General features: G+C 48.2%; 1 long non-coding RNA gene across 1 annotated transcript in view; it reads left to right on the top strand.

Moving 5' to 3' along the window:
- The window catches only part of LOC141073611 (uncharacterized), a 55299-nt gene extending 34866 nt beyond the window's left edge, over positions 1-20433 (top strand). Inside the window, exon 4 of the long non-coding RNA XR_012227018.1 lies at positions 19512-20433. This is a non-coding gene — a long non-coding RNA (uncharacterized lncRNA). The remainder of the gene's footprint in view (positions 1-19511) is intronic.
- Positions 20434-22628: the final 2195 nt, after the last annotated feature.

The following is a 22628-nucleotide window of genomic DNA, read 5'->3' on the forward strand; positions in this document are numbered from 1 at the left end:
CGAAGTGGTTTTCCAAACTTGACCTCAGGGAGGCGTACAACCTCATAAGGGTCCATCAGGGGGATGAGTGGAAGATGGCGTTTAATACCCCTGAGGGTCATTTTGAAAGCCTAGTTATGCCATTTGGGTTGACAACTGCGCCTGCTGTTTTGCAACATTTCATAAATGATGTATTCGCTCATGTGCTGGGGTAATTTGTGATTGTGTACCTGGATGATATCCTCATTTATTCGAGCGACCGGGACACTCATTTAGAGCATGTCAGGCAGGTGTTACAGTTGCTCCGTGAGAATAAGCTCTATGCTAAGCTTGAAAAATGCGTATTTTTTGTTCAGGAGTTGCCTTTTATGGGATATATTGTGTCTGCCGCAGGGTTTAAAATGGACGCCGCGAAGGTGCAAGCGATGCTGCGATGGGAACGGCCTGATAATCTAAAAGCGCTCCAGCGGTTCCTTGGGTTTGCCAACTATTATAGGAAGTTTATTAAGAATTTTTCTACTATCGCCAAACCGCTCACGGACATGACGAGAAAAGGTACCAATCTCGCTATCTGGTCTGAGGTGGCGGTGCGTGCATTTGAGCTTCTGAAAAAACGTTTTGCTTCAGCCCCCATTCTGGTGCAACCAGACGTATCTAAACCTTTTACTGTGGAGGTCGATGCGTCTGAGGTGGGAGTGGGGGCAGTACTGTCACAGGGCTCATCCTTGAGCAATATGCGTCCATGCGCCTACTTCTCCAAGAAGCTGTCGCCTGCCGAACGGAATTACGATATCGGCAACAGGGAGTTGTTGGCCATCAAATTGGCTTTTGAGGAATGGCGACACTTCTTGGAGGGGGCGGTCCACCAGGTCACAGTCATCACCGACCATAAAAACCTGCTCTATTTGGAGTCGGCCAAGCGTCTGTCTCCCAGGCAGGCTCGCTGGGCATTGTTATTTACTCGATTTAACTTTCTGGTGACTTACCGTCCTGGGGCTAAAAAGACCAAGGCGGATGCCTTGTCCAGGTGTTTTCCGGGGGGAGAACCTCGGGAAGATCCGGTTCCCATCCTCCAGGAAGGTGTAGTGGTTTCGGCTCTCACGACTGAGGTAGAGGCGGGATTGCCGAGGCCCAGGAGGAGGTACCGCCAGGACTTCCCGCTAACAAGTCATTCGTACCCCTTCATCTTCGTCGTAAGGTGTTGGGGGAACACCATGACTCTGTCCTGGCCGGTCATCCAGGGGTCAGGGACACCTTGGAGCTGGTATCGCGCCGCTTCTGGTGGCCAAAGATCCGGCAGGACGTGGTCTCGTACGTGGCAGCTTGCATCACGTGCGCCAGGGCCAAGTCACCCAGATCCCGTCCTGCTGGCACTCTACAGCCTCTGGGGGTACCTAGTAGGCCATGGACAGAAATCTCCATGGACTTTATCACGGACTTGCCTGCCTCGGCGGGGAACACGGTCATCCTGGTGGTGGTTGATCGATTTTCGAAGATGGCACATTTTGTGTCGTTGCCTTCCTTGCCCAACGCGAAGACGTTGGCTCAGGTTTTTGTGCAGGAGGTGGTCAGACTACACGGAGTTCCGTCGGACATAGTGTCTGATAGTGGTACCCAGTTTGTGGTGAAATTTTGGAAAGCTTTTTGCTCCCGATTGGGGATCAAGTTGTCTCATTCGTCAGCGTTTCATCCGCAGTCAAATGGTCAAACTGAGCGCATGAACCAAAATCTGGAGCAGTATTTGCGATGTTTTGTGTCTGACAACCAAGAGGAGTGGTCGACATTCCTTCCCTTGGCCGAGTCACGTTAAATAATCACCGCCAAGAATCATTGGGAGAGTCTCCGTTCTTTTGTGTTTACGGGCACCATCCTCAATTTTGTACCTTGCGTCAGGGTGGCTCTGGGGGCGTCCCGGAGGAGGACCAGCTAGGAGTTCAACTATCACTGGTCTGGAGGAGTGTGAAACAGCGATTGCTGAGCATGAGTGCAAGGTACAAACGAGTGGCTGACACTAGACGCGTGCCAGGTCCGGACCTGTGTGTGGGTGATTGGGTGTGGTTAGCTACTAAAAACATAAAACTCAAAATTCCATCATTGAAATTGGGTCCAAGGTTTATTGGCCCTTTTAAGATTGCTGCCATCATTAACCCGGTTGCTTATTGGTTGGAACTTCCTGCGGTATACAAGATACACAACGTGTCTCACAGGGGTTTATTGAAAAAGGTGGTAGGCTCTGTGGACACGACGCCGATGCCACCTCCAGTCATGGTGGATGGCGATTTAGAGTTTGAAGTCTCCAAGGTGGTGGACTCTCGAGTACTGCGCTGTACTCTTCAGTATTTGGTACACTGGCGGGGGTATGGTCCGGAGGAGAGGTCTTGGGTACCAGCCACGGACATACATGCGGATAGGCTGGCCAGTTGGTTTCACCGCCGTCATCCGGACAAGCAGGGTCCTATGAGTCTTGAGGGCCCTGGGGTCCCTCGTAGAAGACGGGGTACTGTCATGTCGGACACTATTCACACCACAGCGTCCGGCAGGCAGCGGTAGTTCCATCTCCGTCCACTATAGCCTCAGTGGCGCCGGCTTGATTTTGCTCAGGTTATTGGGGGTTAAGCTAGCTGGAAATCAGGTGGGATGTTTGGTCACGCCCACGGTCTTTAAATAGTCGTGCTGGCCTATGGGCGTCGCCGATTATAGCTTGTGTTGTATGCCAAGTGGTTCCGGTCTGGAGAGGAGGTGTTGGAGAGAGAAATTCGTAGCTGGTGGCGTATGATCCGTTGTTACCTTTTCGCCTTCCTATATTTGTGTTTTGTTTTGCCCTGTTCACATTACGGTATTGTCCTGTGTGTATGCGGCGCGGTGCGGTTTAAGTTCTCCCTGTCTGTCATTACTGTGTGAGCTTTGGTGGTTTGACGACTCACTGGGTGGAGGGTGAGCTTAGGGCTGAGCAGGAGATAAGGAAAGGTTGGAGGCTCAGGCATTTGCACCATTAGCAAAAACCCTGGGTTGAGGGTCAGACAGGGTTTTCCCTAGTTGGAGGGACTCCGCAGGGGCCCCGGGTATTTCAGCCTTCTTTGACCTAAGCCCCGCGTAACAAGTACCCGCAGCCAACGCCTTGTCCTCTGAATTTTCCAAGATTTGGGCCGAGACCAATACGTCACTCAAGAGGCCCGCTGATCAGAAGAATTATGCCGACAAAAGGAGATTGGATCCTCCACCGTATCATGTTGGGGACAAAGTCTATCTCTCCTCCAAATTCATCCGGTTGAAATTGCCCTCCTACAAGTTGGGACCACGCTACATCGGTCCGTTTGAAATTCTTGGATGTATCAACGAAGTCGCCTACAAATTGAGGTTGCCTGCTTCGCTCCGGGTCCCGAACACCTTCCACGTCTCCCTCCTGAAACCTGTGATGCTGAATCGCTTTCATTCCTTGCCTGATCCTGGTCCTCAACCAGTGGGTGCCGATGATGTCTTTGAAGTGCAGGTCATTCTCGCTGTGAAGAGGGTTAGAGGTAGGACATTCTTTCTTGTTGATTGGAAGGGCTTTGGTCCTGAGGAGAGATCCTGGGAGCCTCGGGAGAATATCAATGCTACCCGTATCCTCAAGAGATTTCTTGCTAATCTCCGGGGAGGGCGGCTTAGGGGAAGGGGTACTGGTACACCGCTCCGTCATACTCACCCGGCCTCCGCTCCCACACCGCAGCTGGCCTCGGCTCCCACGCCGCAGCCTCTCTCCACCCGACGGCCACGGCGGTCACCTCTGACGGGCTCGCGGCCGATGCCATATCTGCATGCAATGCGCATGCGCCATAGGCCGCAGCCGTGCCTCCCTGTTGCTTCTTGTGCACCGGCTGTGCCCTGACCCGGAAGCACCTTCGGACCAATGGCAGACCAGACGGGGCTATATCAGGCCGCTTCCCCCTGAGGGAGGCACCTGATCGTTGTGTTACCTTGCACACTGGGCCCTGCTTCCTCCTGTGCTCTCTACAGTCTCTTGGTGCCGTCCTCAGTGTTTCCTGCAGCAGCCTCTCAGCCTGTCTTCCGTGTTCGCAGACAGTTATTCTCAGTCCTGCTCCAGTGTTCCTGTTTACTCCAGTCCTGCCTCCGGTGTTCCTGATCCATCCTGTTCCAGTCCTGCCGTCCTACTCCAGTCCTGCCTCCGGTGTTCTGCTCCATCCTGTTCCTGTCTGTGACGTTTTTAGGTAAAAAAGCTACGTCGGAGAGTGGACCCTCTGGATCGCGGATCCGGAGCCCCCGGGCCGAGCACTCCAGGTGAAGACCGACCCCTATACAGGGATCGTTTGGGGCAGGACCACAGGGGACGGAAGCGCAACAGCCGGAACCAAGAGGGACGGCTCCACGGACAAAAAGGACTAGGGAGAAGGATGGCTTAGATACGGGCCCAGGACTGACGGACAGAGGAGTGTAACACAGGGCACGGCAGGGAGGCAGAGCATGGACAAGAGGAACTACAGAGGCATGTAACACAGGCAAGGCAGGGAGAGAGCATGGACAAGAGGAACTACTGAGGCAAGGAACACTGGCAAGGCAGGAAGGCAGTGAGACAGGGAGTGGACAATAGGAACTACAGAGGTCTGCAACACTGGGCAAGGCAGAGAGACAGGGAGTGGACAATAGAAATTACAGAGGACTGTAGCGGCCAGAGGGTGCAGGAGACTACACGATCATCAGGCGTCCTCCTTACAGCGAGGACGCCTGAAGTATCCTAACTCCCGGAAGTGCGTCCCCCTGTCCTGCCCCTCAGCGCCGCCCACCGCTGGAGGGAGAGAGCGAGAGGGGGCATGCGCGCGACAGGGAGCGGGTGCCAGGAGCTGCTGTGAGGAGGATCGCAGGACGGGCGCGCACCTGGACGGGGGCGCGCAGGTAAGAGGAAGCTGCGGCGTGCGCTGCTGCGCGAGGGACATCGGCGGGCATAGCCGCCGATGTCACACTGTCCTGCCGTCCTACTCCAGTCCTGCCTCCGGTGTTCCAGTTCCATCCTGCTCCAGTCCTTCCGTCCTCCTTTATTCCTATCTCCTGTGTTCCAACTCTGTCCTGTCATCTACACTTCAGTTCCTCCACGTTCCAATCTATAGTCTTTCTCCATTCCTGTCTCCTGTGTGCCAGCCCTGTTCTGTCATCTACACTTCAGTCCCACTGTCCTACTCCAGTCCATCCTGAGCCGCCCCTCTCGGTACCGGCTACCGTGGTTCTCGAACCCCTGGGCCTGCTCCTAACGGTCCCTGTATTAGGGTCGGTTCCACCTGGCAGCTCGCTCGGGGCCCCTCGGTGCCACTGTCCAGAGGGTCCACTCCTGGAGATTCCGGCTCCTGACCACCCACGCTAACACACAGTCTGGTCCAGGGAATTTGATTCCAGCAGTTCTGAGGAAGATCACAGACAGAGCGAGCGAGCATTATACTAATTGACCCCTTCTGGCCAAGAAGGACATGACTTTCATGGTTAATAATGTCGGTCACCGACCCTTGGCTGCTTCTAGAGATTCCAGACCTTCTATCTTGGGGCAGGTGCCCCAAGATAGCCAATCTGCATTTGACAGCTATGAAATTTGAGAGGGAGCTATTGAGGGACAAAGGATTTTCTCTTACAGTAATTTCGTTTCTACCCTACTTCAGAGTAGGAAGGCTGTCACCACTAAAGCTTACAGTAAAATCTGGAGACCACTTCAGGGGCAAAAGTGCAGGAAGGAGTACCAATTACTGCCATCCTAGAGTTCCTACAAAGGGGTTTAGAACAAGGCCTTTCTACCAGTACTCTTAAAGTCCAGGTTTCATAGCTGGGAGCCCTTTATAGTTCTGGTAGGTAATGTCAGGAACACCGCACTGCACTTGCTCACTGAGCCAGTGTGCGTGTCCTGAGTAAGACAAACTGTGCTCAGAGATACCTGTGGAGCGGGCAGCAGCAGAGAAGATGCGTGCTTCAGACCCACAGAACCTGAAGCACGTGACTGCTGGGGGGTGGCCTAAACTCCAGAGAGCTAGGAGCTGCAGGAAAACTCCTAGAATGGTAACTACGGAACAAAGTTACTAATTGGCATAAACAGGGACATAAACCAGATCAGGCCAGGGTCAAAGCACGAGATAGCACGACAATTACCAAAGGGCTAGACAGAAAGGATAGTCGAGACGTAGCCAAGAAGTCAGAAACCAGAGAAGCAGATATACAGTACAGAATCAACAGGTAAACTCACAACGGGGGACAGAACCGGATCAGAACCATATAAGCAAGCTATGAGACACCGAACAGGCACACAGGGGTCAAAACACTCGGCCAAAGGCAAAAGTATAACTGACAGGGATTGGAGTTTCTCAGGGTTCTAAAAAGCTCTCCCTGAACCAAAGAGAGGCCCTAATAATTAACCCCAGGCGTGCAGGTCAAAGCCTGCACTGAGCTCAAGACATAAATCCCTGACATGCAGGTCAAAAACCTGCACTGGAATCATGGCAGGTAATTGCTATGTCTCCTGGTTTATTAGGGCCTCTTCTAGATCCAAGTCCTTTTTTAGATGGAGATTGCCGCCCCCTGGATCTTGAATTTGGTTCTCACAGTTCTGACTGACTCTCCATTTGAACCCCTAGAATCAACATGTAAGATCCTCTAATTTAAAAAGGCTTTATTAGTGGCTTTAATTTCAGCTCACAGGGTTAGTGAAATTCAGGCCCTGTTGGCAGGCCCTACCTTCTCACAGATCCTGGAAAATAGGCCGGGTCTGATTTTAGAATGAATCTCTGCCAAATGTAGCTTCCTGTTTTCATAGGTCTCATGATGTGGTCCTTCCATCTTTTTGTACCAACCAAAAAATTCTAAGGAAAGGAACTTTATACATTAGATGTAAAAAAAAAAAATGTCTGAGTACCTATCCCTCACACAGGTTGGAGAAAGGAAAGGTCTTTGCTTGTTTTCAGGGACCTAGGAAGGGGCTTAAGGCCTCAAAATGTACAATAGCTAGATGGATTTGGGAGGTCATTAATTTAGCCTACTCAGTGAGTGGGAATGTTATTCCAAAAGAGTTATAAGCTCACTCCACAAGAGCAGTAGTAAACTCCTGGACGGAAAAGTCGGATGTTTCCATCGAGCAAATTTGTAATGCAGCTGTCATGATCCATGCGTGATCAGGACAGATAAAAGTACAGGTAACCTTTTTTTTTTTTCTAAAGCTGTGCTTAGAGATGTTTTTGCCCCCGGTGGCCATTTGGATTATTGCACTGTGGTGTCGTTTGTTATAAGTTTGCCCCCAGTGGTGGTGAGCATCATTGCACTCTGTTTCTTTAGTGTAGTGCAGGTGTGATTGCTGGCTCTGCTATAAAAGAGTCACAGGTGTTGCAATCAGCTTTGGTGATAGTACTCATTTCAACCATCCCTGGTGGAGGAAGGAGCTGGAGAACGTTCCTTGCAGTTGTCTTAGCCCTGGTGTGGAAGGAGTCATAGGGGATTTCCTTGTAGCTCTGACAGAGCTTGGTGGCAGCGTTTCAGGAGGAGAGCTGCATTCTGGTGGTGGACCCTGTTGCCAGGAGCAAGTGCAATATAGTAAAGCTAAGTGGTGTTCCCTGTTTGTGTTTTTCCTTAGTGTGTATTAGTACAGCGGTGGGGCCAGTGCCTGTGCCACCCAGCTCCCTAGCAAGGGAAAGGTGTAGGGTGTGCTAGGGCGACAGGTATCCTGAGCGACGCCCGGTGCGGAACCGGCATAGGGAACGTTATGAGCGTTAGGGACACTGACTCAGGGGAGTGCAGAAGGTCTCCACGTCCCCTTTCCCTATCGCAGGGCCCACCATTGTAACTGTGTTCCTTCCCCCTTGTCTTGTTGCTTTAGTTACCGGCCTGCGGGTCGCGTCACTCAGGACGGGTCCACGTGACATTATCACCAACCTACAATTTTTTTATTTTTTCTCTGCTGAGCCATGGACCCAGTTCTGTCAGGAACACCGCACTGCACTTGCTCACTGAGCCAGGGCGCGTGTCCTGAGTACAAAGACTGTGCACAAAGATACCTGCGGAGCGAGCAGCAGTGGTGACAATGCATGCTCCAGGACCTGAATCACGTGACTGCTGGGGGCGTGGCCTAAGCTCCACAGAGCTAGGAGCTGCAGGGAAACTCCTAGAAGGGTAACTACAGGACAATGTTACCAAGGAGCATAGACAGAGACAGACACCAGATCAAGCCGGGTCAAAGCATGAGATAGCAGGACAGTACCAAAGGGCTTAGACAGAAAGAATAGTCAGGACGTAGCAATAGATCAGAAAACCAGAACAGGTATTAGACGGTACAATAGGGGTAAACTGTAACGGAGTAACGATAGCCAAGCCAGGAGGTCAGAACCAGAAAAGACAATGGTACCAAAAACGAGAGACGGAGTACAGAGTGAAGGAACAAGCCGGGTCATACACGGGAAGCAAACAAACAATGCAGAGTACACACACACCAGGGTTCAGACACACCAGAATAGCAGTATAACTGACAGAGAATGCCAGTATGGAGTGAGCATAAATACCCCTCCCAGATCCAAAGAGAGGTCGGCAATGTTAACCCTGTCAGAACAGGACATTAACCATGTCCTAACCATGACAGTACCCCCCTCTTAATGGGGGGCCACCGGACCCCCAGGTTTCTCAGGGTACCTGGCATGAAAAGCCCGCACCAGTCGATCAGCGTGCACCGAACTGGCCGGAACCCACGATCGATCCTCAACGGAATATCCCTTCCAATGGATAAGGTACTGAAGTCTCCGGCGCACCCACCGCGAATCAATGATGCGCCCTACCTCGTACTCCAGTTGACCCTCTACCAACACTGGTGGAGCCACGGATGAGGGATCTTCTCTAACTGTCCCCACAGGTTTTAATAGGGACCTGTGGAAGACGTTAGAGATTTTGAAGGAGGTGGGCAACTGTAATCTGTATGCCACCAGGTTGATCACCTCTACAATCTTGTATGGGCCAATAAATTTGGGGCCCAACTTCATAGAGGGTATTTTAAGTTTGATGTTACGAGTGGACAACCAGACTTTTTCTCCCACTGTCAACGCAGGAACCACCCCCCTCCTCCTGTCTGCAAAATGTTTGAACTTCTTCTGGGCTTTGGGGATGTTTCCCTGTACCTCCTTCCAGAGGGTTTTTAATTGTTGTACCATCCCCTCGGCACCAGGGCAATCCGAATCCATACGGGAAAATTCCCCAAACTGCGGAACAAACCCATAATTGACCAGAAAGGGAGGCTTTCCGGTAGACTGATTAACCCGACAGTTGAATGCAAATTCTGCCATGGGCAATACCTCACACCAGTCTTCCTGTCTGGAGGAGGCCAGGCATCTCAGAATCTGCTCCAATGACTGGTTGGTGCGTTCCGTTTGTCCGTTAGATTCCGGGTGATAGGCAGAGGAGAATGACAACGTGACCCCCAACTTCATACAAAACGCTCTCCAAAACCTGGCCACAAATTGCACACCCCTGTCCGACACCACGTTCACAGGCACTCCATGCAGTCGAACAATGTGCTGTATAAACAAACGAGCCAAGGTTTCAGCAGATGGTAATGCAGGTAATGGCACAAAGTGGGCTTGCTTAGAAAATCTATCAACCACTACCCATACCACTGAGTTGCCCTTGGAAGGTGGAAGGTTAGTGATAAAGTCCATGGACAGGTGTGTCCATGGTTTATCCGGAATTGGCAAAGGCTCCAATTCCCCGGCCGGCCGGCCCTGAGAGCTTTTAGAGCGCGCGCACACCCCACAAGTATTCACAAACCTTTTTATATCAGTACCCATAGAGGGCCACCAAAAACCCCTAGCTACTGCCCCCCGGGTAGCTGCAATACCAGGGTGTGCACTTAACATAGAGTCATGAAATTCTTGGAGGAGTGTGGGACGGAATTGTTCGGGTACAAACAATTTACCTGGGGGTTTATTCCTGGGAGCTTGTGCTTGTGCTTCCAGAATCTCTCTCTGTAACTCAGAGGAGATTTCGGCTACAACCACTCCCGGTTGAAGAATGGAGGAAGGAGGTTCTGGAGGGGACACAGAATCAAAACTTCGGGATAAGGCATCTGCCTTTACATTTTTAGACCCTGGTCGGAACGTGATGGTAAATTGAAATCGAGAAAAAAAAGTGCCCACCGAGCCTGTCTGGGGGTCAATCTCTTAGCAGACTCGATATAGGCCAGGTTTTTATGATCAGTGACGACCGTAATGGGATGAGCGGCCCCCTCCAAAAAATGCCTCCATTCTTCAAAGGCCAATTTAACTGCTAACAGTTCCCTGTTACCGACATCATAGTTTCTCTCGGCCGACGAGAACTTCTTAGAGAAAAAGGCACAGGGTTTGAGGTTAGTCAGGGTAGAGGGACCCTGTGACAATACTGCCCCCACCCCCACCTCCGAAGCGTCGACCTCGACGATAAAAGGTCTTAACGAATCGGGTTGTACCCACACACGGGCTGTAGTAAAACACTTCTTTAATGCCAGGAAGGAATTTTTTGCGGCCACAGACCAACTTTTTACATCTGCCCCTTTAAGAGTGAGGTCCGTCAAGGGTTTTACCACCTGCGAGAACCCTTTAATGAACTTCCTATAATAATTAGCAAAGCCCAGAAATCGCTGCAACCCCTTCAGGTCATGAGGCTGCACCCAATCTGTAATGGCCTGAACCTTCCCTGGATCCATGCGGAATCCCTCCCCGGATACAATTACACCCAGAAAAGACAGTTCTTGCATAAAAAATGAGCACTTCTCCAGCTTAGCATACAAATGGTTCTCCCGGAGTCTCATAAGCACCGTACGCAGATGATGCAAGTGTGACTGACTGTCCTCAGAGTAAATCAAGATGTCATCCAGGTAAATGACTACATAACGTCCAATCAAGTCAGAAAAAACAACATTAATAAAGTTCTGAAAAACCACAGGAGCATTAGTGAGGCCGAAGGGCATAACCAGGTTTTCAAACAGCCCCTCAGTTGTCAGGAACGCTGTTTTCCATTCGTCCCCCTCCCGGATCCTTATAAGGTTATAAGCCCCTCGTAGATCGAGCTTAGAAAACCATTTGGCCCCCGTGAGTTGATTGCATAGATCAGGAATCAACGGGAGAGGGTACGTGTTCTTAACAGTAATTTTGTTCAGTTCTCGAAAGTCGAGGCACGGTCGCAACCCACCATCTTTTTTCTTTACAAAGAAAAACCCCGCTGCCACGGGTGAGACCGAGGGCCGAATATGCCCCTTGCGAAGGCTTTCTTTAATGTACTCTTTCATAGCTTGGCGCTCAGGCCCGGACAAATTAAACAAACGAGCCTTGGGTAATTTTGCTCCAGGTACTAAATCGATAGCACAATCATATGGTCTATGTGGTGGGAGCGCCTCGGTCTCGCTTTCGGAAAACACATCTTTAAGGTCTCTCAGGTACTCCGGAATACCCTCCAGACCGACAGATGACACAGATACAGATTTTATCGGATTGACAAAAGGAACCGGGTTACAACACAGACCATTATCATTACATCCCCAACGGGTGATCTCCCCCTTCACCCAATCAATAAGAGGATTGTGGCCTTGCAACCAGGGCATTCCCAATACCAGTCCTGCAGGCAGATTATTCATAACGAAACAACTTAAATTTTCCACATGAGTGGAACCCACTTTCATAGAAAAAACTTCAGACATAAAACAAATTCCATCCCGGGTAAGAGGGGATGAATCCACAGCCACAATTTTAACAGGGTCTTTTAACCTGACTGTCCCTATCTTATTAAGAGTCACAACTTGGGCATCAATCAGATTAATGGAGGAACCACAGTCAACAAAGGCGGTGGTCATAACAGGACCGCCAGCAATTTGCAATTCAACCTGGAGGATCATTTTTATACGTGAGAAAAAATGTACCTGGGAGTCTGGACAACCTCCTCGATTGTTGCCCAGACTCAGTCGTTTCTCTGAAGGTTTCTCTGAAGAAGGGCAGGAGGGACAATTCCTTTTCCAATGTCCAGAGGCTCCACAGTAAAAACATAGTAGGTTGTCTCTGCGGTGCCTTCTCTCTTTCTCCTTAACCGAGACTGACCCAACGTTCATGGGCTCAGATACGGGTGAAGTGTCACACAATTTGGGGTACAAGGGAGACTCTTGTTGCATCATTCCTCTAGCACGGAGTCTCCGGTCCATACGGACCGCCTGCATCATGGCGTCCTCCAGGGTATCAGGAGGCGGATGTAATGCCAGAGCGTCCTGCAGATGGTCAGAAAGGCCCCTGCGAAACAACCCCCTCAGGGCGGCGTCATTCCAGGATACTTCGGCGGTCCAATGTCTAAACTCTGAGCAGAACCATTCAGCAGAGTGCCTTCCCTGTGTCACACTCATCACCATATCCTCTGCCAGACGCACTCTATCAGGCTCGTCATAAATGTGCCCCAGAGCCTCAAAGAACAAGTTCACTGACATACGTTCAGGAGCAGAGGAAGACAGAGAGAAAGCCCATGCTTGCGGAGCCCCCCGAAGTAGGGAAATAATGACCCCCACCCTCTGGAACTCATCCCCGGAGGAGCGGGGCCTTAGAGAAAAAAAAAAGCTTGCATCCTTCTCTGAAAGACCTGAACTCCTTTTTATCCCCTGAGAAGGGATCGGGCAATTTGACTGGAGATTCGGGGGACGCTAATGACACATCCCTACCCCCAGAACTAGAAGCCCCTGCATCGACAGCCCCCTGCACAGTAACCACCAACTGTTGCTGGGTATGGGCCATCATGCGCTGTTCCACATTGAGTTTATGGAACATTTGGGTCAGGTGCTTGACCTGATCAGCCAAGGCTTGTATGGGATCCATGAGGATAACACACACTTTTTTTTTTTTTTTTTCTTCAGAGGAAAAAAAAAAACTGAAACGGTCAGTTATAATGTCAGGAACACCGCACTGCACTTGCTCACTGAGCCAGGGCGCGTGTCCTGAGTACAAAGACTGTGTGCACAAAGATACCTGCGGAGCGAGCAGCAGTGGTGACAATGCATGCTCCAGGACCTGAATCACGTGACTGCTGGGGGCGTGGCCTAAGCTCCACAGAGCTAGGAGCTGCAGGGAAACTCCTAGAAGGGTAACTACAGGACAATGTTACCAAGGAGCATAGACAGAGACAGACACCAGATCAAGCCGGGTCAAAGCACGAGATAGCAGGACAGTACCAGAGGGCTTAGACAGGAAGAATAGTCAGGACGTAGCAATAGATCAGAAAACCAGAACAGGTATTAGACGGTACAATAGGGGTAAACTGTAACGGAGTAACGATAGCCAAGCCAGGAGGTCAGAACCAGAAAAGACAATGGTACCAAAAACGAGAGACGGAGTACAGAGTGAAGGAACAAGCCGGGTCATACACGGGAAGCAAACAAACAATGCAGAGTACACACACACCAGGGGTCAGACACACCAGAATAGCAGTATAACTGACAGAGAATGCCAGTATGGAGTGAGCATAAATACCCCTCCCAGATCCAAAGAGAGGCCGGCAATGTTAACCCTGTCAGAACAGGACATTAACCATGTCCTAACCATGACAGTTCAGACCTTTGCCCAAATCCTGCAGACCCTTACTAATGAGATTAGGGGGCTGCGCGGAGGGTTGGTGCGGCAGCTGCGGCTGTTGGTGGGCTCTGGGGGCTTGGTTCAGGAACAGGCTCAGCCAGAACCCAAGATATCCCTCCCTGACAGATTTTCTGGAGGGAGAGATCAATTCTTGGTATTCCAGCAAGCCTGTAAATTGTATTTCAGGCTGCGCCCTCGTTCATCAGGGAGTAAAGAGCAACGGGTGGGAATCATTATGTCCCTTCTTAAAGGGGATCCCCAATCCTGGGCCTTCTCCCTATCTGACGATTCTCCATCATTGTTGTCCGTGGATGAGTTTTTTGCGGCTTTGGCGCTTGTGTATGGGGATCCTGATGGCGTCGCCCTGGCGGAATCTCGGATCCGTAGGTGTAAACAGGGAGCCTGGGTTGGTGAGTACTGCTCAGAGTTTAGGAGATGGGCCACTAACACTCAGTGGAATGACCCTGCACTTAGGAGTCAATTTGTGCAGGGTTTGTCTCCAAAGTTGCAGGATACTCTGGTGCTGTACGCTGCCCCCAGGTCGCTGGAGGCTGCTATGTCCCTTGCCATCCGGGTGGGTACACGCCTCAGGGAAAGACATATACAAAAAGTGCCCCCTGATGTCCTCGCTAGGGAGGAGGACCCACCAGTGTGGACGGAGGAACCAAGACAGCCCGGTGTTGATGAGACAAAAAAGGGGGTGTCTGCGGCTCGTTGTGGTGGGGGGTATGCTTTTCCTGTGGGAAGCCTGGCCATTTTATGAGAGCCTGCCCAGTTCATGCCAAGTCTCCAGACGAACCTATGCAAGTAGGTGTAGCTAGTTTGTATTCGGAGCTGCCTACGGTTCAGGGAGTGGTGTCGGCATTTTTGTACTGTGGGCAGACTGGTCATGTCTTGAAGGCTTGCCCATTGCGCGCCAAATTATCTGTGCCATCTGAGAAGCCGCATTCCCCTGGTCGCTTGGAGGGAGGTGACCAGGGAGTATACATTTCCTCCATTTTGCCCTCCCAGGGTACCATGTCAGCAGAGGTCTTGGCTGGCAGGGTACCGGAGGTGATACTGGTGCTTGTGGACAGCGGAGCAGGAGTCAGTCTGGTGGATGCTCGCTTTGTCCAGACTCATGGTCTGAGGTGTAGGACGCTAGCCCTGCCTATAAGCGTCCAGGCCATAAACTCTGTTCCACTGAGCCAGGGTAGCTTGACCAAGGTCGTAGAGAATATCCATCTGCATATAGGACATCATGAGGAGTCCTTATCGTGCTACGTCTTGGAGGGAATGCCAGTACCTATTGTTTTAGGTCTCCCTTGGCTGAAAAGACACAACCCGGTAATAGATTGGCGGGCGAGAGAAGTGGTCAGCTGGGGGCACTGGTGTGAGGGCTGCAGCTTAGGAACTACTGTCTCTGCCGCCTCTCTTCAACGGACCCCTTCCTCTCCGGTGAGAGCAGCAGATGTGCTGCAGGAGAGTAGGGGCAAGTCTCAACCCTCGCCATTGGCCCACCCTGGGAGGCGCAGACCTCGTGGTGGAAGGGGTTGGAGGGTGGTGTACCCCTTGGTGAAGTGTGGGGTTGTGAGAGTGGTGACACAGGGGGACACCTCTGTCAATCCCAGAAAGAGTTCTCCAAATGATGACAAACGAACGCGTGGCAATAAACGTTCAGGTCCGGACCTGTGTGTGAATGAGCGTGTATGGGTGGCCACCAAAAAACATCCAGTGGAAGTGTGTTGTGGAGTGTTACCAGCTTATACCAAACATACACATACACAACCCGTTCCCCAGGTCAGCGCTTCGGAGATGTGCGTTGCCTCCAGAACATACGATGTCAATACCAGCGGGCTCGTTTGTCATCAACCTGACATGCAGGTAGATGCTGGGGTGAACTCTGGGTGTGGGCATCCCCGCTGTAGGTGGTTCCCTGATGGGGGGCGGTCTTGAGGGTCCAGAGGCCCCTCATTAAGGGGAGGGTACTGTCATGATCCATGCGGGATCAGGACAGATAAAAGCACAGGTAACCTTTTTTTTTTCTCAAGCTGTGCTTAGAGATGTTTTTGCCCCCGGTGGCAATTTGGATTATTGCACTGTGGTGTCATTTGTTCTAAGTTTGCCCCCGGTGGTGGCGAGCGTCATTGCACTCTGTTTCTTTAGTTAAATGCACATTTATAATGCAGGTGTGATTGCTGGCTCTGCTATAAAAGAGTCACAGGTGTTGCAATCAGCGTTGGTGATAGTACTCATTTCAACCATCCCTGGTGGAGGAAGGAGCTGGAGAACGTTCCTTGCAGTTCTGTCTTAGCCCTGGTGTGGAAGGAGTCATAGGGGACAGAGCTTGGTGGCAGCGTTTCAGGAGGAGAGCTGCATTCTGGTGGTGGACTCTGTTGCCAGGAGCAAGTGCAATAGAGTAAAGCTAAGTGGTGTTCCCTGTTTGTGTTTTTCATTTGTGTGTATTAGTACAGTGGTGGGGCCAGTGCCTGCGCCACCCAGCTCCCTAGCAAAGGATAGGTGTAGGGTGTGCTAGGGTGACAGGTATCCTGAGCGGCGCCTGGTGCGGAACCGGCATAGGGAACGTTAGGAGCGTTAGGGACACTGACTCAGGGGAGTGCAGGAGGTCTCCACGTCCCCTTTCCCTATCGCAGGGCCCACCGTTGTAACTGTATTCCTTCCCCCTTGTCTTGTTGCTTCAGTTACCGGCCTGCGGGTCACGTCACACAGGATGGGTCCACATGACAGCAGCAACATGGTCTTCTCCCTCAACTTTCTATAAGCACTATAGGTTGGATCTGGCCTCCTCCTCTTATCTCACCTTTGGAAGAAGGGTTCTACAGGCTGTGGTCCCTCCCTGAATTCTAATTCTCTGCATTTCTCTCTGTGGAGCTGTCATGGATGAGAGAAAAAGATATAATTACTTACTGGTAATGGCATTTTTCAGAACCCTTGACAGCATTCTTATATTCCCTCCCATCACATGTGGGTGAGCGCACTGTTTTTTTTTTGTAAGTCACAGGGTGTTTAAGGTATTATGGTGTTGATGTTCGATTTGTTGTAATAACCATAGGAGGTCCTCTCGTGTTCTGTAATCCAACTGATTCTGTAGGTTTCTTGTCCTCAAAGGACAAATCTCCTCTCTCCGTGGTGCTGTCATGAGTTCTGAAAAATCCCATTACTGGTAAGTAATTACATCTTTCTCTGCTGTAGATGTAGCAGTGCTCAGAATGCTGAGCTGTACATAACCCCATCCAAATCACTGATTGTCAGCTTCCTGTGTGCACTGTACATTGTCAGCAAGCTGCCAATCAATGGTGGGGGTGGTGTTATACAGATCTCAGCATCTGAGCACTGCTACAGAGAACACAGGGATTCTATCAAAACTGCAGCAAGCAGTCCAGCGAAGTGATACATCGCTGGACCTAGGCTCTCTGCTCCTACAACATGCTGCTTTCAGAATCTACACCGTCTTGAAGTGATAATGTCATACTGATATAATATTGATTGTGTTGAAACTACAGCAAGCTGCTGAGCAAGTGACACATTGCAAGAATCAGACTCTCTGCCCATACATCATGCTGCTCTCAGATTAAATTGCAAAAACCCACTGACAGAATCCCTGAAATGGGTGCATCTTAAGTAATTAACCATATAGTTTTTTTCCTGTGTTACAAGGAATTAGGACCAATATAGCATAATAGTATGTGTTAAATAAATAAACTAATTGAACACTAGAGATTCAATAAATAAAATAAATAGTATATATCGTATCAACGCAACAAAATTTTATTAGACAATCAAGACAAGAATTAATTTAAAAACAAAAAAACACAATACAAGATAAAAGACAATAATATACAATTGAAAACAGGGGGAGCAGGCCACCACACGTGACATAAACATGAATAGAAGATGTATGCTAGATATAGAGAAATTGGAGGATTTACAACCGTAATATCAAAAATAAATAGTATGCAGTTTAAGTAGTAAAGTGCAGTGCATAAAGAGTATATATAGTGGTAATCATCCAAGTGTTATTGAATGAATTAAAAAGATAATTCATGTATGGCAGTATCCATTATGTGCACAGTCACAATAAAGTTAGGATATAAACCAAGGTGAATCTCCATAGAAATAAGGATAAAGTAGATGTACTAACCAGGATTCATGCTGCATGTGCTGCCACTGTTGTGGATGACTACCACTATATACAGTGGGGCAAAAAAGTATTTAGTCAGTCAGCAATAGTGCAAGTTCCACCACTTAAAAAGATGAGAGGCGTCTGTAATTTACATCATAGGTAGACCTCAACTATGGGAGACAAACTGAGAAAAAAAAAATCCAGAAAATCACATTGTCTGTTTTTTTTTCATTTTATTTGCATATTATGGTGGAAAATAAGTATTTGGTCAGAAACAAAATTTCATCTCAATACTTTGTGATATATCCTTTGTTGGCAATGACAGAGGACAAACGTTTTCTGTAAGTCTTCACAAGGTTGCCACTCACTGTTGTTGGTATGTTGGCCCATTCCTCCATGCAGATCTCCTCTAGAGCAGTGATGTTTTTGGCTTTTCGCTTGGCAACACGGACTTTCAACTCCCTCCAAAGGTTTTCTATAGGGTTGAGATCTGGAGACTGGCTAGGCCACTCCAGGACCTTGAAATGCTTCTTACGAAGCCACTCCTTCGTTGCCCTGGCGGTGTGCTTTGGATCATTGTCATGTTGAAAGACCCAGCCACGTTTCATATTCAATGCCCTTGCTGATGGAAGGAGGTTTGCACTCAAAATCTCACGATACATGGCCCCATTCATTCTTTCATGTACCCGGATGAGTCGTCCTGGCCCCTTTGCAGAGAAACAGCCCCAAAGCATGATGTTTCCACCACCATGCTTTACAGTAGGTATGGTGTTTGATGGATGCAACTCAGTATACTTTTTCCTCCAAACACGACAAGTTGTGTTTCTACCAAACAGTTCCAGTTTGGTTTCATCAGACCATAGGACATTCTCCCAAAACTCCTCTGGATCATCCAAATGCTCTCTAGCAAACTTCAGACGGGCCCGGACATGTACAGGCTTAAGCAGTGGGACACGTCTGGCACTGCAGGATCTGAGTCCATGGTGGCGTAGTGTGTTACTTATGGTAGGCCTTGTTACATTGGTCCCAGCTCTCTGCAGTTCATTCACTAGGTCCCCCCGCGTGGTTCTGGGATTTTTGCTCACCGTTCTTGTGATTATTCTGACCCCACGGGGTGGGATTTTGCGTGGAGCACCAGATCGAGGGAGATTATCATTGGTCTTGTATGTCTTCCATTTTCTAATTATTGCTCCCACAGTTGATTTCTTCACTCCAAGCTGGTTGGCTATTGCAGATTCAGTCTTCCCAGCCTGGTGCAGGGCTACAATTTTGTTTCTGGTGTCCTTTGACAGCTCTTTGGTCTTCACCATAGTGGAGTTTGGAGTCAGACTGTTTGAGGTTGTGCACAGGTGTCTTTTTATACTGATAACAAGTTTAAACAGGTGCCATTACTACAGGTAATGAGTGGAGGAAAGAGGAGACTCTTAAAGAAGAAGTTACAGGTCTGTGAGAGCCAGAAATCTTGATTGCTTGTTTCTGACCAAATACTTATTTTCCACCATAATATGCAAATAAAATGAAAAAAAAACAGACAATGTGATTTTCTGGATTTTTTTTTCTCAGTTTGTCTCCCATAGTTGAGGTCTACCTATGATGTAAATTACAGACGCCTCTCATCTTTTTAAGTGGTGGAACTTGCACTATTGCTGACTGACTAAATACTTTTTTGCCCCACTGTATACTCTTTACCTAGCAGACAGTGCTAATAGTTGCAGTGAAAAGTGTAGAAAACATTAGTTTCTAAACAATTTTGGTTATCAAAAAGCCATGTTTGGATTATAGGAACCCTTTTAAATGTATATACTGTACTAATATAATATCTTTCAAAACAGGAACTGGAAAAAGATTAAAGCGCAGTGAATTCAATACCAGGGTGTCATGAAGAAATTCCTGGGCCTTGTAGTCTTCAGCCCACAATAGACCAAGAACCAAGCAATGTTGACGTTGTTTCTAAACTTATTGAAACTGAGAGCAAAATTGATTTTCTAGTTTCCAAACTTTCTTTTCTCTTTGTTATGGAATGAAGTCCGAAGTCTAAGAAACCAGAACACAATTGCTGATGTTGTAGTTAAAGACTGAGGCAAAGATTTGTATGTTTTTCTTATATTGTAAGAATTGTTTCATTCAAAGGACACTACTGTCAAATTTGTTTAGTTTACTAGTGCTTGCATATTGCCATTTTAAAGAGTTGTCCTCTTTTGGCCAGCCCCTTCTTACTAGTCTAATATGAATGCAAAAAAAACCTTGATACTTACCTGTCAGATCAGTGCGATTCCTCCGATTTCAGCGTGAAGTTCCCTGATAGTCACTTGACAGCTACTGTTGATTTCAGCTTTCACAGTTTTGAGAACAGGCTTTCTTCCATCCAGAGATTCTGCAAATGCCTCACCCATCATGTTACATTGATTATGTCCTTTGACTGCCAGGAGAAATGCTGAGAAAAAATGAATGGCGCCAGTATGGTATATTATCTCTTATTATTATTTTATGCTGTACACTGGGGATAGTAATAAGCGGTTGTCTAGTAGCAGACAACCCTTTATTTTATTATGGGGAGGCAGTCTTCAATGCACCTGCTCTCCACTGCCTCGTCACAGCATGAGCGCATTTACTTTTCAGCTGCGGAGTACTCCGTTGAAATTACTAGGTAAGTTGCTTTTGTAATGAGTGGAGGAAAGAGGAGACTCTTAAAGAAGAAGTTACAGGTCTGTGAGAGCCAGAAATCTTGATTGCTTGTTTCTGACCAAATACTTATTTTCCACCATAATATGCAAATAAAATGAAAAAAAAACAGACAATGTGATTTTCTGGATTTTTTTTTCTCAGTTTGTCTCCCATAGTTGAGGTCTACCTATGATGTAAATTACAGACGCCTCTCATCTTTTTAAGTGGTGGAACTTGCACTATTGCTGACTGACTAAATACTTTTTTGCCCCACTGTAAATTGAAAAAAAAAAGGTTTCTGCCTCTTAAATGTAAAAAAAAAAAATAATTTAAAAATATCTTATAAATATATGAAATTAACTAAATGAATTTATTGTATTATGCTTTTTTCTATGGGGGGTCTCCAGAGATGCTCAATTGGGTTTAGGTCAGGGCTCTGGCTGGACCAGTCAAGAATAGTCACAAAGTTGTTCTGAAGCCACTCCTTTGTTATTTTAGCTGTTTGCTTAGGGTCATTGTCTTGTTGGAAGATGAACCTTCAGCCAAGTTTGAGGTCCAGAGCACTCTGGAAGAGGTTTTCATCCAGGATATCTCTGTACTTGGCCGCATTCATGTTTTCTTCAATTGAAACCAGTCGTCCTGTCCCTGCAGCTGAAAAACACCCCCATAGCATTATGCTGCCACCACCACCATGTTTCACGGTTGGGATTGTATTGGGCAGATGATGAGTGCATGGTTTTCTCCACACATACCGCTTAGAATTATCACCAAAAAGTTATATCTTCATCTCATCAGACCGGAGAATATTATTTCTCATAGTTTAGGAGTCCGTCATGTGTTTTAGCAAACTCTGTGGGCTTTCATATGTCTTGCACTGAGGAGAGGCTTCCGTCAGGCCACTCTGCCATAAAGGCCCAACTGGTGGAGGGCTGCAGTGATAGTTGACTTTGTGGAACTTTCTCACATCGCCCTACTGCATCTGTGGAGCTCAGCCACAGTGATCTTGGGGTTCTTTTTTACCTCTCTCATCAAGGCTTTTCTCCCATGATTGCTCAGTTTGGCTGGAAGGCCAAGTCTAGAAAGACTTCTGGTGGCTCCAAACTTTTTCCATTTAAGGATTATGGAGGCCACTGTGCTCTTAGGAACCTTGAGTACTGCAGAAATTCTTTTGTAACCTTGGCCAGATGGGTGCCTTGCCACAATTCTGTCTCTGAGCTCCTTTGACAATTCCTTTGACCTCATGATTCTCATTTGGTCTGACATGCACTGTGAGCTGTGAAGTCTTATATAGACAGGTGTGTGCCTTTATAAATCAAGTCCTATCAGTTTGCTTAAACACAGCTAGACTCCAATGAAGGAGTAGAACCATCTCAAGGAGGATCAACAAGGAAATGGACAGCATGTGACTTAAATATGAGTGTCTGAGCAAAGGGTCTGAATACTTATGACCATGTGATATTTCAGTGTTTTTTTTTTATAAATTTGCAAAAATTTTTACATTTCTGTTTTTTTTTCAATCAAGATGGGGTGCAGAGTGTACATTATTGAGAAAAAAATGAACTTTTTTGAATGAGTGAAAAATTTAAAGGGGTTTGAATACTTTCCGTACCCACTGCATTTCAAGTGTTTATTTCTGTTAATGTTGATGATTGTGACTTACAGCCAATGAAAACCCAAAAGTCATTATCTCAGTAAATTAGAATAATTAACAAAAACACCTGCAAGGGCTTCCTAAACGTTTAAAAAGGACCGTTAGTCTGTTTCAGTAGGCTCCACAATCATGGAGAAGACTGCTGACTTTACAGGTGTCCAGAAGGCAGTAATTGACACACTCCACAAGGAGGGTAAGCCACAAAAGGTCATTGATGAAGAATCTGGCTCTTCACCGAGTGCTGAATCCAAGCATATTAATGGGAAGTTGAGTGGGAGGAAAAAGTGTGGTAGAAAAAGGTGCACAAGCAACCAGGATAACTGCATCCTTGAAATGACTAAGAAAAGGCCATATCCAAAATTTGGGGGAGATCCACAAGGAGTGGACTACTGCTGGAGTCATTGCTTCAAGAGCCACCACACACAGACATATCCAGGACATGGGCTACAAGTGTTGCATTCCTTGTGTCAAGCCACTAATGACCAATAAACAATGCCAGATGCGTCTTACCTGGGCTAAGTAGAAAAAGAACTGGACTATTGCTCAGTGGTCCAAGGTGTTTTTTTCACATGAAAGTATATTTTGCGTTTCATTTGGCAATCAAGGTCCCAGAGTCTGGAGGAAGAGTGGAGAG

This window comes from Dendrobates tinctorius, unplaced genomic scaffold (assembly GCF_039654945.1).
Source record: "Dendrobates tinctorius isolate UK_male_01 unplaced genomic scaffold, ASM3965494v1 ptg000308l, whole genome shotgun sequence".
In the NCBI taxonomy this organism is placed as follows: domain Eukaryota; kingdom Metazoa; phylum Chordata; class Amphibia; order Anura; family Dendrobatidae; genus Dendrobates; species Dendrobates tinctorius.